The sequence below is a fragment of the Triturus cristatus genome, chromosome 3_2 (assembly GCF_964204655.1).
Source record: "Triturus cristatus chromosome 3_2, aTriCri1.1, whole genome shotgun sequence".
Lineage (NCBI taxonomy): Eukaryota > Metazoa > Chordata > Amphibia > Caudata > Salamandridae > Triturus > Triturus cristatus.
Window position 1 is genome coordinate 448,262,766 of NC_140584.1, and position 17,515 is coordinate 448,280,280.

The 17,515-nt window shown below is 44.0% G+C and overlaps 1 protein-coding gene across 1 annotated transcript in view; it reads right to left on the reverse strand.

The window, feature by feature from the left end:
- Positions 1-13,716, reverse strand: part of HPS5 (HPS5 biogenesis of lysosomal organelles complex 2 subunit 2) — a 484,255-nt gene extending 470,539 nt beyond the window's left edge. The window contains exon 1 of the mRNA XM_085648054.1: positions 13,580-13,716. The gene's annotated coding sequence lies outside the window, so the exon portion shown is untranslated. The remainder of the gene's footprint in view (positions 1-13,579) is intronic.
- Between the last annotated feature and the right edge of the window lie 3,799 nt (positions 13,717-17,515).

Consider the following 17,515-nt stretch of genomic DNA (forward strand, 5'->3'; position numbering starts at 1 on the left):
ATTATTCCCGGAGATTTACTAGAAACAAAGATGCACTAGGTGCCTTAACCCCATAAGATATTTTAAAATGCACACTTTGCAACCAATTAGGAAGGAAAAGATTTACAGCCACATTTCTCCTTGCTGGCAATTTCTTTGTGGTAGCGTTTTAAAAAAAAAATAATGTATAAGTAGGGCACCGATTTTCTGTCAGAGTTGCGTCACTTTTCTGGTACAACCCCAACGCAAAATCTCACTTGTTAAATCTTGTAATGCGTTCAAATGTTCTCATGATATAACTGGTAAATATATGTCTGAGATGTTACGATCTGATGTCCCTTCCTGTGAGGTCACTGCCTGTGAGGCATGAGTTGTGACATACTTTCTTTGATACGATGTGCGATGTCACGCACCTTGATGTCACTGGCATATTGCCTAACTTGGTTAGGCTCCCAACTTTTCTTTTTAGGATTTGTGCCCAACTAAGAAGTATAATTCTGCCAAGGGGGGTGGGGAAGGAAGGGTAGAGGTGTACTTTGTTTTAAAATTTTTATTAACTGTACATCTCAAAACTCATCAGCAGCCAGTTGGTTGTACCCAACGGTATGAAGAATGGATTAAAAAATTACAATTAAACCCAAGACATCAATGTAAATGAAGTCTTACTGGGCAATGCCACTTCCCAGATAGGGTTACTTTTGGGAGTTACTTGTGATGGCTGTTGAATGTCAGTGGTAGCCTTATGTAATTCACCGTAAAAGAGGCTGAGTATTAACCTCAGGAAAGCCAAATGGTAAATATTTCTTTTCAGGGACAACCTAATCTTCTAAAATTCCTTCCACTGCCTGCTGCTTATGTCTTTTTGAGAGTCAGAGAGCCAGTGACAACTGTGAGAAACAGTAATCCCCGAATAAACCAGAAACCGGAGAGGTCCTGACTTTGTAATCTGGAAAATCTGGGTCATAATAGTCCTTTGTAACCATGTTAGGCAATGATTCTGCCAAGACTGGTAAGCACCTCTCTATAGACACTAGTCAATAGCGCATTCAGATGGAGGAAGGTTCACCCAAACAAAAAGGTTTCCTGTTTATAAATTCCACTCTGCACCATAGGTCCAAGATTTAACCTCTGTCCAGAACATGGTACAGTATCTAGATACATCCAAAGCACTACAGGCTGGCTTTGTCAGTTGACATAAAGAAAGTCCCAACTTCTGATGTTGGGGCCATAAAAAAATTCACAGTTTTTCAGTACTAGCATTTAGCAGCTAATAACACGGAGCAAGCCAAAGAAAGGGAGGGCAATATTGATGGGCCAGAGAGCTGTAGAGCAAGTTATGACATATATTATGACAACAATAGCGCAATAGAAAACTGAGGGAGGCTGCGCATCAACAAGAGAAAACAACCAGAAGATTCAATCTTACAACTATAGGTCTACTAGTCCATAAGGACCAATACAAATATTTTCATCTGACATCAATAAAAAGCCTTGGATCTCTACGAACATTTAAACATGCAAATCACTCAATCGTTCACACTCACTACTGAGAAGGGCTAGACAGAACAAAGGTCCACCTGGTAACTTACATCAGTATAAATGTGTAATGTTTAGGACTATTCATTATACAACCAAGACGAGTATTCATCAAATACAAGACGGTTCTCTTGGACACCAGATTAAACAGAAACCTTGTTTCCTTGTTACCAAGAACAGTAACAAAAAAATGCACCCAGGACAAGTCTCAATACACAGCAAGAAGGGTATTTTCAAATTCTTGGAAAAAAAAGAAAAAAGTCAGACAAGTATAACTTGTAAAAATGTCCATACATCTTCATATGAAGGGATACATTTTAGGGCCTGTTTCCCCTGGCTTGCTTGTCATTATAAGAAAGCTTTCGATAATACAGTGTCAATGATTACTAATATAAATTATCATGATACTAGATACATATAGTGGAGAAGCAGTCTTTTGGAGAATTCTAAACACTAATGGGCATATTCACAAAGAAAGTGGGGGGGGGTGTCGTTTAGCCAAGAAGGCTAACAAAACGCTCCGTCACTTTAGAAACCCAGGGCTGCACCAAATTCACAAGAATATGGTGCAGCTCTGCGTTTCCCCCTGCGCTGGCGCTAAATTAAGCTGCGTAGTGCCAAAGCAGGCACCCTTGCACCATAGTACAAAGGTGCCTGTGTTGAGGGGAGGATTGATTATGTGCAGGAAGGTCCCCCTTTCTGCACATAAACAATCTTTAAATGTCGTTTTGTAACTTTTATGTGTGCTGCTTAGCAGCACACAAAGAAGTTGCAAAATGGCATCCTTCCTGAACATAAACAATCATTGGCGTTTTGCTTTTTCTGTGTGCGCTGCTCAAGGCAGCACACATGGAAACAGCAAAAATAAGGAGAAATAAAGCATTTCTGCTTGTTTTTCCTGTTTAATATCATGTTTTCCATGGTCTTAATTTTGGTGCTGCCTCCTATTTACGCTGCTTTTGTAAATAGGAGACAGCGTCAAAATCAATGGGTGTTGCGGTGGCACGCCCACCGCAACTCCCATTGACCTCCCCTTTCACGCTAAATACAGCGTGAAAGGGTGCCTTATTTACAAGGCAGCGTTAAGCCACGTTAAGTAACTTAACGCTGCCTTGTAAATAAGGCGTGGCCCCTATAACCATCACAACGTCTCTGAAAGGGACGTTGTGGAGGCAAGCAATAGGGGCTTGTAAATATGCTCCTAAGTTTGGTACCTAGATGATCCCTTGTAGGGATGTGGGTGGCTAGTGCGGAGTACCTTGGAGTGTTAAAGAGCTTGTTATTTTGATTGGTGCTCCAATTTCTCATTAGATAGAACAGCCAGTGTCCTCCAATATGCTTGCTTAGGAGTGAGTAGAATAGAAAACGTCAATGGGGTAACCCTGTGTCCCTCTGAACCTGGGCAAGCATACGATAAACTACAAATGGTTCTGTTGGGTAGAACATTTGCTTTGAAATTTTGTGGTAATAATCATGCAAAAACAAATCCAATAAAAGTATTTGTAGATTTCAGTATGGAACATCAACGAAAAGATGATAATGATAAGATTCCATCTTACAGTCGTCTTCTGTATATTGTGTATATAATTGTATATCTCGTTATCACGTATGTGTAAACCTCACTCAGTCACCGTCACTTTGCCACTTTATTCACTCAACTTTTTGTCACGGATGTCATTTGCTGCCTATTGAATTGGGATATCCATATATGATTTACAGAAGAGAAATAAGTAAAAACAATATTGTAAAATATTTCTTGTCATTGATGTTTCCATCCTGAAATCTACAAAGAAATGTATTAGATTTGTTTTTGCATGATTAATACCACACAATTTCAAAGCAATTGTTCTACCCGAAAGAACCATTTGTAGTTTATTATATGCTTAGGAGTGAGGAGATCGAGCTCTATTCAGGTCTTTAAATGGAAATTATAGTCACAAAAGATAGTGCACAACTGGTTAATTATAAAGAACGTTTACAACGGAACGTTCTTTTACAGCTTTTATTCTATGTATGTAGGGTAATTTACTTATTCAGATACCCACGGTCTAACATTTCTCCCACAAATGGCCTATTTAGGCACCCTGAAGACAGCGCTGTCATTGTTTACCTCAGAGTCTCAGGATTGTGACTAGCTTCAATCTTGCCCGTTAGTGTATTTATAATGCTCGGAAATAGTGACGTGTGAGAAACACAAGTAATGAAACATCGTGGAAGCCTTGGTGTTCTTACTGGGGCAGTGATCTACTGAAGGACTGCGAGGACCAGCAGCCCACTTCACCACAGCTGCAGCCTCTTCCCTCACGTTCCCGCCCCCCGCCTGGACACTTGATTAAGGCACGCGGCCCCCGCTTCGCGGTAGCCGCTCGTGGAAGCCTTGGTGTTCTTTCTGGGGCAGTGATCCACTGAAGGACTGCGAGGACCAGCAGCCCACTTCACAACAGCTGCAGCCTCTTACCTCACGTTCCCACCCCTCGCCTGGATGGATATAACGGCATTACTCTAACGCAACGCGGGACGCGCACGGGCGAAGCCCGGGCCAAGGGCGGGCCCGTTCTAGCCCGTTACAGACCGTGTGAGACCGGACCGGGCCATTTCTCTTGGCCTCTTTTTTTTTAATGAGGTATTTGTTCAGGACTTGTTATCCAAGGGACATACTATTGCTGTAGTAATAGGACTATGGCAGGTAGAGAGAAAAGAAGTAAAGCTTTTTCTTCCAGTTCTGCGATGGCGGGTACTCTGGACTGTTTTCTGATTAGAGCAAATTCTTCAATATCAAATGAGATTACTATTCTAGAACGTCGCCTCTCTCAGGGTATAGATAATGTGAAAAGATCGTCGTTAGGCCACATAACGAATGCTAGAACACCTGACAGGGGTACTTTACAGCCTAATTCCTTAATTAGTAGTGACCATTTGTTTATAACTACTCCGCCCAATTCCAGGCGTTGTCCTGGATCGAAAAGAGATTCTGCATTGGCTATTATCGAATCTAGTTCTGTGACCCATCCCATTGCTACCATGACGCCTGTTAGTGGGTCTGAGGTTAACACCCCTCAGTTACGAGGCAATAGGGAGGGGGCTGTCCCTAAAAGAAAGCGAGGGACACAGATTGGGGGTGGAAAGAAGGCAAGGTTATCTAACTCCTTAACCCATAATTAATCTAAAGGTCGGGCAAAAGCGAAGGTGATTCCTCCAGTAGCCAGTGTTCCTATTAACTCCCCAGTCCGGAGTCCCCCAGTAGATCAGCCTACCACCTCGAATATTGGCGATAACATCCAGGTTGTGGCAGACCATCAATATGCAGGCCTGGGAAGTATCCTGAAATCTTTGTTGGACCCTTTGATTGCTAGACTTGACCAAATCGATCTTAGGTTGGCAAATAAGAAAGGGCCACGGGGTTTATGGTAGACCACTTACAAACTGTGGAAACCAATGAAGGGAAGAGGGATGTTAATGTAAGGGGTGTACATTTTGTCAATACCCCTCCTTCAACAACTCTCCCAGTCTTGGTAAATCCCTCCTCCCCAGTACAGGATATTCTAAAAAGGAATACAAATTCTTCCCTTCCCTCTTGTCCCGGGTCAATGGCGGAAAAGCCTTTGGTAAACATTGAGCAAGAAAATCTGGAGGGTAATAGATTGAGAAAGAAATTGATAGTAAATTTACCCCCGGAAGCTGCCTCCCTGGTAGTGGTCCTAGCTGGAGTCCCTGAACTCACCAATACAAGAGTAGAATCATTTGCTTCATTAAAAAATAAAGTAGCAAGCTGGTTAAACAAGCATTGACCCCTTCCCCCACACATTTTCAGTGAAATTTTGATGGTTAGAAGGGTCTCATGGCTGGGATCAACTAAGAAAAATATTAGTGGTGATTGCATTATGGTTAATTTTAGGGACCCAGGGACAGTCGCTCATATTCTTAAGAGGCCGGTTTCTAAGGAGGAATCCACAATTCAGACCCTTCCCCTGTCCTTTTTTTACCCACCTCATGCTAGTTGCTCTGATATGGGATTAGAAGAGGGTTGGTCAAGGTTGGAATCTAGGAGCAACCCCAGAGAACAGGACTAACCCACATTACTCTAATCGGACATCTCAATATTTGGACTATAATCGGTTTAGCTGCTTGGATGAGGTGGACTGACTACACGGTAACTCCAATGCGGGGAGTCATTTGAGGGTGAGCGATATCACCACTAATAATACTACCCTGCATGGATGTTCAGTCACATGTATGAATATGGACAGGACGGGGGGAGTAGTCAGTGCTGTGAGTGCCCAGTCAGGTGTTCCTCTGGGTACCAATATCCTCGATGCCCAGAGTGGGGTATTAGCGGAAGGTCGCCTGGTGACAATTCCAACGATTAGTGAGGGATATGGTGCACCAATTCTGGAGGCTGCACCTATTGCTGGTCCTCTGACAATTGTGTCATGGAATTTAGCAGGAATAGGTAATAAAATAGCGTGTCCCGAGTGGAGCTCGTTCATAGACAGGAATGACATATGCATCTTTCAGGAAACCTGGGCCAGGGAGGAACATCACCGGAGTGGTTTTGCTTCATTCTCAGTCCCGGCAAGATGGGGGGGGAAGGGTAGACCGTCAGGGGGCTTAATAATCTGGGTGCGTTCCCACTTGGGATGTAGAGCCAGGGTTTTGAATACGTCATCAGCGGATTTCCAATGTGTGATTTTAGATTGGCCGAATGATTCCAGGCTTGCTTTCGTCAATGTCTATTCAAGACCTGTGAATATTACATCTGAGTCTGGAACCATAGAAGAGCTCTCTGTATTTTTAAGCTCGATTCCTCAGGGTATCACTCTTTTGCTGGGGGCGATCTTAATTGCCATTTTGAGCCGCTTATGGGCTTGACGGATAGTGCTATTCTGGAGGAGGATGAATACTGGAATGTACCTCCAGTAGTGGGTCCTTCACCTAGGGCATGGGCGCCACTGGCTGTCCAAATTACGGCCCTAACTCTAAAGTATTCAATAAGGGCCTGTAATGGCCGCACAAAATCAGATATTCCATCTAAATGCACTTTCAACAAGCCCGGCCATGAGTCACGCTTGGATTATATATTTGTTGAAAGTCGTGCCTGGGATAAGGTCATTGACTTCAGGGTAGAAATCAGGGATGACAGTGATCACAATTAATTGATCCTAGAATTATTATCCCCAGGCAATCCTGAAGGCCCATGTAACCCAGACGATGGCCTAGATGCCAGGCTCCTTCTATCCAGTAACAGGCGTAGGGTCAGGTGGGAAAAATTAGTCACCTATCCAGCGCTAGTGGCAGAACTTTATGGGCAGGTAACTCCGGTACTGGAAGCTATGGGTGCCTTAATGTTGCAGCATCCCACTTCCGAAATATACCAAAAATTTGGGGATTTAAATTTGGAACTTAATGCTATTTTGGCTGATGTTTTCAATCCTATAGCGCCCAAAGAGAGAAGGAGAGGTAATAGACCTACATGGTATAACACCGCCTGTAGGAAGCTAAAAACCGAACTTCTCAGGGCTGTGAAGCTCAATAATAACAAGGCGCTAATAAGAGAAAAACGTTTAGAATACAAGCAGTTAATACATCATGCCAAGATGGAGTGGGACAAGGATAACTGGGCCAATTTAACATCTGCACTAAAATTAAGAGACGCCCGAAAGTTCTGGCAAATTGTCAACACGGGGTCGACCGATCCTTTACCGGCGATTGTACCCAATATCGCTGCTAATGTGTGGAAAGATCACTTCTCCACCCTCTATGGAGGGGAGTATTCTACTCATGACATGGAGCAGGGGGGATTACTGCCCAACTCTACTGCCGATTTATATGAGCTCGAGTTTTTGGAAGAAGAGGTTCTTGCTGCATTAACCAAACTTCCAGCTGGCAAAGAGCCTGGGCTGGATAAACTTCCTGGTGACCTCTTCAAACATGAACCTAAGGTTTGGGCCCCTTACCTAACGGCTATATTTAATGCAGTCCAAAGGGGTATGGCGGTACCTAGTACTTGGTTGGGAGCTGAGATAGTCCCTATTTTTAAGAAGGGCTCACCTCTCCTCCCAGCCAACTACAGGCCTATCAGCCTCATCGATGTCCCTCAAAAAATCTTTGCTAGGTTGATCTTAGATCGCCTTAGGGACTGGATAGAAGAGTGTTCCATTTTAAGCCCCTACCAGGCAAGGTTTAGGAAGAATGTGTCTACTACTGTTAAAGTCGAGGGTGGTTCATTATATACTGTTTTTGTGGACCTCCTTGCGGCCTTTGACCTGGTCCCTCGGGCTAAATTATGGTCCGTTCTATCACAACTAGGCATTCCCTCCCCCCTATTGAATATGATAATACGACTGCATAGGAGCAATTTTGCACAGGTCAGGTGCGGGACAAATGGTCTTTTATCATCGAGATTTCCCGTTGACAGGGGAGTCAGACAGGGTTGTGTTTTAGCACCTACCCTGTTCTGCCTCTATGTCAACGGAGTATTTACACATCTGAATGAGGTCATAAATAGCGATGCTCCTAAGCTTGCTGGATGTCGGGTCCCTGCGATTATGTTCGCAGACGATACCCTATTACTCTCGAAGTCCCCGATGGGTATTCAACGAGTGCTGGATGGTTTTGAGACATTTTGCCTCGAACGGGGCTTAGAAATAAATACTCTCAAAACAAAATACATGATTTTTAATCCACCAGCAACGACACGCCCAAACCAGAGTATAGGGAGAGTTAGCCTAGAAAGGGTTCAGAACTTTGAGTATTTGGGGCTCACTTTAAATGAAACCTTGACATGGGTCCCACATCAAATCAAATCTCAACTCAAATTAGCCCAAACAACAGGGGGTATTCTAAGACTTTTCAATAAATCATGTGTCAAACCAATTGGCCCACCTCTTGAAATATATAAACTACAGGTGAGAGGGGGGGGGGGGTAATATATGGTGGTGAGCTCTGGGGCTTTCACTGCCGTCCAGAGATTATAGTCACTGAAAATAAATTTTTAAGGCAGTTGTTGGCCCTTCCCCCTAGTACTCCCTTACTGCCACTGAGGCTTGATTTGGGCCTAAGATCCATAGACGAGGAATTGGGTCCTAAACCTCTAACATTCTGGCGGAGGATTTGGATTACCCCCGAGCTCCAGGATTATAGGAAAGAACTCCTGGAAGTTTTAGGGCTTCCTAATGTGAGGAAACATCCCTGGTTGAGGTATGTGAAAGAGGAATTGGGGGAGAATAGGCCTCCCGCTGTTGTGGTCTGACCCAGGGACAGCATGCATTAGTGTTTCACGTAAGCGTCTGGCTAATTTGTACTATGAAACTAAACTATTCGCTTCAATACAGAACTCTCAATCTGCTACTTTAACACAAACTTTTATAATGGTTAAAGATCTATATTTCTTTGAGCATGTTTTAAATGACATCAGCCCATCTGAAGCGAGAAAACTGTATCTGCAGTGGAGATATGGCACCCTACTTATTAGAGCTTTTACGAGCAAATGGTCCACGCTCTCTCCAAAGAATTGTCCTGGGTGTGCTTCTGACCAGGAAAATGAACTGCACATACTATTTTTTTGCCCTGCTTACCAAAAGTCTAGAAGGTGCTGGATTGTTCCCCTTTGCAAAAATTTGGGGTTTACGCATTGTATGCAAGCTTATCGAATTCTTAAAACAGACTTAACCACTGTAATAGTTTTTGCTGTGTCCTCATTTCTGGCAGCTATGTGGAGGAAAAGAAGGATTTGCGAAAACCATGCTTGAAATTGTATCCTTCCAGTATAGTTGCAGTATAGTTGCATAGTTGCCATGAGGAGCTCCCCCTAAAGTGCAGACTGCATGGAGGTTTAATGTATTGACTATCATTATTGGCATGTTCCACGGGCGCTATCTCCTTTCTGATGTAATAACTGTTTTATGTATAGTTGCACCAATTTTACTTATTTTATAATGTTTCATTGTATCAATTCTTTTATGACAAATGTCGAAATAAAGAAATAAAGAAAGAAGAAGGTGCCGATTCCGATCCTATAAAACCCGGGTACAAATGGTCATACGGAGTGTTTTCTCCGTACAACTCATACCCGGGAATTCCACAGTACAAACCAGCAAGTACGATTCGTACAGAAATACCATTACCGTACGATTCGTAAAAAAAAACACCGTATGGCTAAAAAATACATACAATTCCGATCCTGGACAGTGCGTACGCGACGTCCGCACGGAGTCAGGCAGCGTTTTACGGACCAGCAAGTACGATTCGTACCCACAGCACTCCGCACGGCTATATTTTTACGGGAGCCAAAAAGTGCCGGAAAAGCTAAGTACGGCGCGTACATACGGGGGGGCTGGGGGTACGGCGCGTACATACGGGGGGTGGGGGGTATGGTGCGGACGTACGCAGGAGGGGTGGGAGGCTGGGGGGGGCGTACCACTTGTACCCCGGGCACAAGTGTACCCGGGGTAGGGGCCGTGCAAAGTTCGCTCCGTACGGGATGTTTTCCGTACGCTTGTGTATTCGGGACGCCGGTACGGATCGGACTTGTGCGCTCGGACTTCAGTTTTACGACTCGTACGTAAAACTGTCCGGGGACGTCTCGTAGACTTTTCCCGAGGTCATTCGTATGTATTTTTCACGTACGAATCGTACTTCGCCGTTTGTACGGGACTTGTACGATTCGTACGTAAAAAAATACGGATACGAGTCGGACGGTAAAAATTTTTTACGGATCGGAATCGCCACCTTAGTGTTGATTACATAGAATGTCAACGACCTACACCCTTCGGCTAAGTAACTGAAAATCCCACAAGCCAAAAAGAACAGGGTAGCAGGGAGGAGGAGAAGTGTATATTTACAATAAATAGCCAATTTGAAGAGGATATGTTTGTATAATGCAACAAATTATCAATCAGTAAAAAAAAGTGGTATCCTTCCAAGTGAAAATCTACTGTTAACAAGATTGGGACAAAATGTAGTTTTTTATTCTGAAGGACCACGTGGCCTCGCACCCGATCTCATTAAAATAAGGAAAATATCACAAATGCTTGCATTATCCTCACCCGTCAGTGATGTCCTTGATTTTTTTAATTAGAAGAAAATCTGAGGACGCCAATCCAATATATTTAGAGGATGGAGGCAGAGTTACCTTTGACTCTGAAGAAGAGTCCCATGCTGATGAACGTATGTTCTAAACTAACGCTACATACACTCTACAGATACAGAGTGGTCGAACAATGTGGATGTTTGGCAGAGACTCTATTCAAAGTCTTCATCAAGTGGGTTCCGTCCACCATGCAATCTGAGTATAAAGGATAGAAGAAAACTGTGTTCAGCCCACCAAATTTTAACAACTTCAACTTGAAGGAACTGTAGCTTCTAGCAACTGCAAGCCTTGCTCTAAATCACTTAGCATTCTTGGGCAATGAGCAAGTGGCCATCTGACCACTGCTGCAGCCATGCAAATACATTGAGGGATGCATCTAATGCCCATGTCTATGAATATTTTCACTAACACAGGTACATGCTACAAGCAGATACACACATGGCTCAACTGCCTCTGGGAGTTAAGGTGGAGGTGCCGGCAGGGAACCATGCCAGTGGCACACAGTTACCTTGCTTTCCAGGTACCTGTTCAATAATGGTAATTCCTGGCTGTGAACACTTATGGTGGCTTGGTCACATTCTAGCATTAAGACTGTGTGGGGGCAAGCCGTGGAGACGGGTAAGTTAGTGTGTGCCCTTGGATTTCAACAGAGGGTGACGCACTCGAGAGATATGGGCTGAGTAGGGGTCCGAGCACGAATTCGAGTGAATGAATGCATGCAAGTTTGTGAGCATAAGGCAACCAGACAGCGGCTAAATCAGTCCGGTGCCCATATGATCACAGAGAGGAACTTAATGACAAACTATTTGAGGTGCACATAGATGTATAAACCAACTCTACAATACAAACTCAACCTACACATAAGAATATGGATTAGTAGGGCTGTGATTTTGGGATTATAGAGAGTGGGATTACGGTGCAGATGATTTCATCCTGCATACATTAGAGAGGAATGGAGGAAATAATAGCTGTATGTTTTTTCCACATAGATTTACGACAAAAAGGGTCTTATAACAGAAGGAAGCACCCTGTGAAGAGGTGGATAGCTGGTACGATGGGCCTTGGCTAACACCTGGTAAATATCTTCTTCAGTGACGCAGGCTTGAGACAATTGCTGTGATCAGATAAGACTGTGAATATTATCTGGTGAGGTTCTAACTGGTTGGACGTTCTTAATTGGTTTTCTTTTTGTGTTTGTCAGTTACTTTGTGTACAAAATTGAAGTCCAGTAAGGTGATCTATGACCTCGAGCCCTGACGAAATTGCCACAAAGAAAACAGGCAATGAAACATATTGGCCCATCTTCAATTGGTCTGCAACAGGCAGTTGCTTTTAACTTTGAGTAAGCTCACGAGTTTTTTATAAAATTGGCATCTGGTGTATGTGAGTCTTAACTCAATTTTAGCATTACGGGGTCTCTCTTCTTTTTTCTTTTTGTGATACACACAAACACTTTCTTCACCTTTACTGTTTGTACTGGACACTCTTTCTGTTTCCACAGGTGTGATATCTACCTATGATGAGAATTGTGGGCACAACAGGCGAGAACCAAGCAGTAAGCTTCTTTGATGTATCGCACCTGAGGTGCTATCTAGCCTATACACAATTTTTTGTTGATTATACCCCTGTTTATGTGGGGGGTATATTTGGAGCGTAGCGTGTGGAGAACGGAAAAGAAAAAACATTTTTGGGCATAATAAGTTGAAGACCCATTCCCAATCCTATATACAAAAGTAGATCCAGCCCCTGTTGATCGGGTCTTTTTGTTGTTTGGATACCTTTTGAGTGGAGGGCGACCTGATAAATTTTCCCTCTGTGGCTCCTTATTGTGATAGACACATTCTAGCATTGCCAACTGGTATGAAAGTGAGTAAATGCTCATGTTACAGGATAATGTCTTATCTGTTATAAAAACTCCTTCTAACAAGTCACTTAGCTGTAGTGAAAATTGCAACCAAGTCATCAGCCGACCCGAACAGTAATGAAAACATTCTGCTAGACTAGTGTGATTTTTCACGCACTAGTGACGTGGAATTTGAGCAATGCAAAAAAATGTGGCGGAACGAATACGTCTGCAACACAGACTGAAAACGCCTACGGTTTTAGAAATGACCGGGCTCCAAAAAAACAGCAAGATGGGCTCCTGTATACAAGGGGGATGTGCTGCTTCTACCAACGTCAGCCAGCCACAAACAGACTGACTTCAAATTCACTGTCGCACTTCAAACACTACTGTCATTACGACAGTGCATGTCCAAATTACGTACTACCATAACCGTCCAACATTCAATTATTTACTTTTTTCGCTTGTACAGCAAGTCGTGTTGTTATAAATCTCATTAATCCATTGTCCAAGTCCTTTGCGAATCTCAGAACTGTGTTAATGCCTTTCGCAGATCTGCGAGAGCTGTGCAGCACATTACATAAAGTACATTGCGTTAACTGCCCACAATTCTAAGTGAAGAAGCATCATTTCGGATATTTGCCTGGGACATGCGGTCTCCAGTTCCCGTAGTAACGGGAAAGCAGTCATATGGCCATCAAGGTACAACTAATACATACGCATGCACACACAAAAAAACTTTTAAACTCGCGACAGAACGCGCAACTAAAGCGGTTTCCAAACGTCTCCGTAGAGCGTATCACTAGTAATGGACGTGAAGGAATATTATCTCAAACAACAATCAAGGATTTAACCTTTATTATGGTAAGCAGAATACTTTCGGATGCAAGAGTTTTAAACATTGCCTCAGATGTCAACGGGAAACATTAGCAACATAAAATGAGCAAATAAAGATATCAGGCTGATGTCTCGGTACACTGACTCTAAAGGAACGCCCGAAAACATCCGCTATTATGAAATTCGAGCGCCTTGCGGTTAAACTACGGCCAGGCAGTTCGCGATAATGAAATACATAAGAGAACCATGCTTAACCATGCGATGCCAGGCAAGGTGACGGTCCATCTGCTCCTTACCTAGAACGTCAGTTATTTCATCTTTACGTCTGATGTCCCTCAGAGATCTTTTAGAAGAGAACATTTCTCTATAATTTCAGTACTTCCGGGTCGCATGACACTTTGTCCCGTGGCTGAACGTATTTTAGGAGTGGTCTGGGAGTAGGAGGGACTCGGGAAACCAAGACTTGAACATTCAGCCAATCCTACTGCGCTGCAGAGAATTGTGACATGCTCATTGGCCGTGGAGTTCGCACGTGCCTCTTCAGTATACAAACACTGTTGCTGGAGGGCGTGTAATATACTGTATACTGTTTTATGACAGCTTGTTTACCGTCATGTGCGGCATAACGTTTTCACGAGCTCACGTTCTCTTAGTGAGCTCGTGTTTTCTCTACATTCTGTTAATTACATTCGCGTGTGTAATGTTACACGCGCATGCTATGTGGTTATCGTTCAAATAAGCATTTCTCGAACATGCATTCTCGTGTGTTCAACCTCCTCCCTGAACTATGAACGATTCTGTGGGACAATTCATACTTCGGAGAGGAAGGACGCACTCCAGTGGTGTAATTCATTTGACTACAATAAACCTTCAAGATCATTTTATTCTTGTCTACGTTGGATTATTCTACAATTTCAAGTGAGGTTACTCATTTCATTTGGCGACGAGGATGACTTTTCAAATTATTTCACCACAGATGATTCCTTGGTGTCATCCAGAAATGACTTCACTGTGCAAGATCTTACTGAGTCTGTATCAAGCTCTTTGTCATATAATGAACCTCAAAATATTGTTGCTCCCGTGACTTCTGACCCTATTTACATTAGACCTACTCGCAATTGTACATTTCCCTCAAGATACAAGGATTTTTATTTCTCTTAATATCTTTTATCTTTTGTTTGTGAAAGGAGGAGGGTGATGTAATATACTGTATACTGTTTTGTGACAGCTTGTTTACTATGTTTACCGTTCTGTGCGGCATAACGTATTCACGAGCTCACTTTCTCTTAGTGAGCTTGTGTTTTCTCTACACTCTGTTAATTTAACCCAGATCTCTTGACTGGGGGAGAATGTCTGCATTGTCAGCATTCCGTCCATCATTTGTTTGTTGTAACGCTTTTTGCCCTAAGTTGGATGGGTATTCCCAGACGTGGGACCCGTGCTCACTACGCCACTGGAGTCAAGCTATCCTGGCTGATGACGGCTGATAGCCAGAAACCGGTCCTAGGATGCTTGATTCCGGTCCAGGGAAGACATGGCTTGGCAGTTCGGGCTGGACTGTTCCCATGAGGCACAGGGTCATGACTGATTTGCATATGGCCATGTCTGAACTGGGGTGGCGTAGTGGGCAAAAGAACGATGGATTTAACCCAGATCTCTTGACTGGGGGAGAATGTCTGCATTGTCAGCATTCCGTCCATCATTTGTTTGTTGTAACGCTTTTCGCCCTAAGTGGGATGGGTATTCCCAGACGTGGGCCCCGTGCTCACTACGCCACTGGAGTCAAGCTATCCTGGCTGATGACGGCTGATAGCCAGAAACCGGTCCTAGGATGCTTGATTCCGGTCCAGGGAAGACATGGCTTGGCAGTTCGGGCTGGACTGTTCCCATGAGGCACAGGGTCAAGACTGATTTGCATATGGCCATGTCTGAACTGGGGTGGCGTAGTGGGCAAAAGAACGATGGATTTAACCCAGATCTCTTGACTGGGGTAGAATGTCTGCTTTGTCAGCATTCCGTCCATCATTTGTTTGTTGTAACGCTTTTCGCCCTAAGTGGGATGGGTATTCCCAGACGTGGGACCCGTGCTCACTACGCCACTGGAGTCAAGCTATCCTGGCTGATGACGGCTGATAGCCAGAAACCGGTCCTAGGATGCTTGGTTCCGGTCCAGGGAAGACATGGCTTGGCAGTTCGGGCTGGACTGTTCCCATGAGGCACAGGGTCAAGACTGATTTGCATATGGCCATGTCTGAACTGGGGTGGCGTAGTGGGCAAAAGAACAATGGATTTAACCCAGATCTCTTGACTGGGGGAGAATGTCTGCATTGTCAGCATTCCGTCCATCATTTGTTTGTTGTATTACATGTGGCATCACAGAAATTGACATCATAGGAAGTGGCATCACAAGCCACGACTTTAATATGTATGTGTGATGTAAAGAGCTCTGACACTGCTTTGGTATGAGTTGCGCTATACAAGAAAAAATTGTGGTACTTAAATTATTTCACCACCTCCTCAGTGGTAGTAAGCCCTATATAAATTACATTTAGTATTATGTAACTAATGGGAGAGACCAACACATCTGACATTCTTACAGTGCATGCATATCTAGTAAACAGAGCCTGAACAAAGTGAAAAGCTGCCGCTCTGAAGTATGTATGAAGTGCTAACCTTTGTTTCCCCTCTGCTGCATTTGCTTCTAGGTGTGAGGCTCCTGACTGCTCCCAGCCAGGAAACTCAAACAAAAGGAGGCCTGATGACCCCTCAAATGCGGCCTTTGGTATAGGCCCAGCAGGAGTCTAAATAAGAAAGCCCGTCCCAGCCTGCATGTTGTTGCTTGTAGCAGATGGAAAGCAGACAAAGTTCAGGCGCTGCTAAGAGTGTCCCGGTGTTTGGAAATTACACCGGGAGGAGTTCAGCACATTCTTCTTGGCAGGGTGGATAGCGTTCACCCTGTGAAAATAGTGGGTTGACGCCGTCCAACCACGTGTACCCCCAACTGCATAAAATGATCCATCCCAATCAGTCAGGATTCCTGTCAGGTAGAAAAACTGCGCTCAACAGAGTGTTGGGGAGGGCTCAACAGAGTGTTGGGGAGGGCGCACTACATTTAAGAGGAGGCAGTAATAGTGTCATTAGATGCTAGAATGGCTTTTGAGACGGTAGAATGGCCCTTCCTATTTGTTGTCCTTGAGAGATTGGGATTTGGCCTAAAATTCTTAGCTTGGATATGGCTCTTGTACAGAAACCCTTGAACGCTAGTAATAGTGATTGGGGAGACGCTCGGAAGTTTTCAAATAGCAGAGGGGCTCTCCATATTAATTTTGGCCTTAGCATTAGAGTCGCTAGCTGTTTGGATATAGGGGGACCCATTGATTAGGTGATTAAGAAGGTTGTGGAACTGGGAAGATAGGTTCTCCCTCTATGCAGATGACATCCTTCTTTACGTGGCGAGCCCCTATTCTACACTGCACAGGATATTCTCTATTTTTGCCTTGTATCAGAAGTATTCTGACTATACCATAAATTGGGATAAATCACTGATATATATCCTTTGTGGCCCGAAACCACAGCTCTCCCTGTCATGTACAGCAAGGGTTGTGACAGAGGAATTTCAATACTTAGGTATATACGTAACCAGAGATCCAGTGCTTTTTCACTAGAGAAATTTAGAACCCCCCCCCCCACCATGGCAACTTCGTGCAGATGTGCAGCACAGAAGGGTGTTGCCCCTGTCATTGCAGGGAAAGGTTTCCCTATATAGAATTATGGCATTACCCCGCTTTTTATATGTTTTACAAAATACGCCAATCACAGTTCCACCAACATACTTTCGAGCGGTAGAAGCACTAGTGCGAACGCTTCTTTGGGATGGGGTACCCCACGGATAGCTTTATCAAAACTGATACAAGGCTGGTATGATGGAGGGATTGCTCTTCTGGCACTCCAGTATTATTATTGGGCAGCACGACTCAGTGGTTAACCACTGGGTCCAACTGGCACAAGAAGAACCAGCTTATAGGATGCAAAAACAACAATTGATGGGCAGAATGCAGAACAATGTCATACATTCACCCCAGTACAGAGATCTGGGCCTAAATCCATCGTTTTTTTGCTCACCATGCCATTCAAGTTTAACCCTGCCATATGCAAATCAGTCTTGACCCTGTGCCCAATGGGAACCGTCCAGCCCGAACTGCCAGGCCAGGTCCTCCCTGGACTGGAAAGAA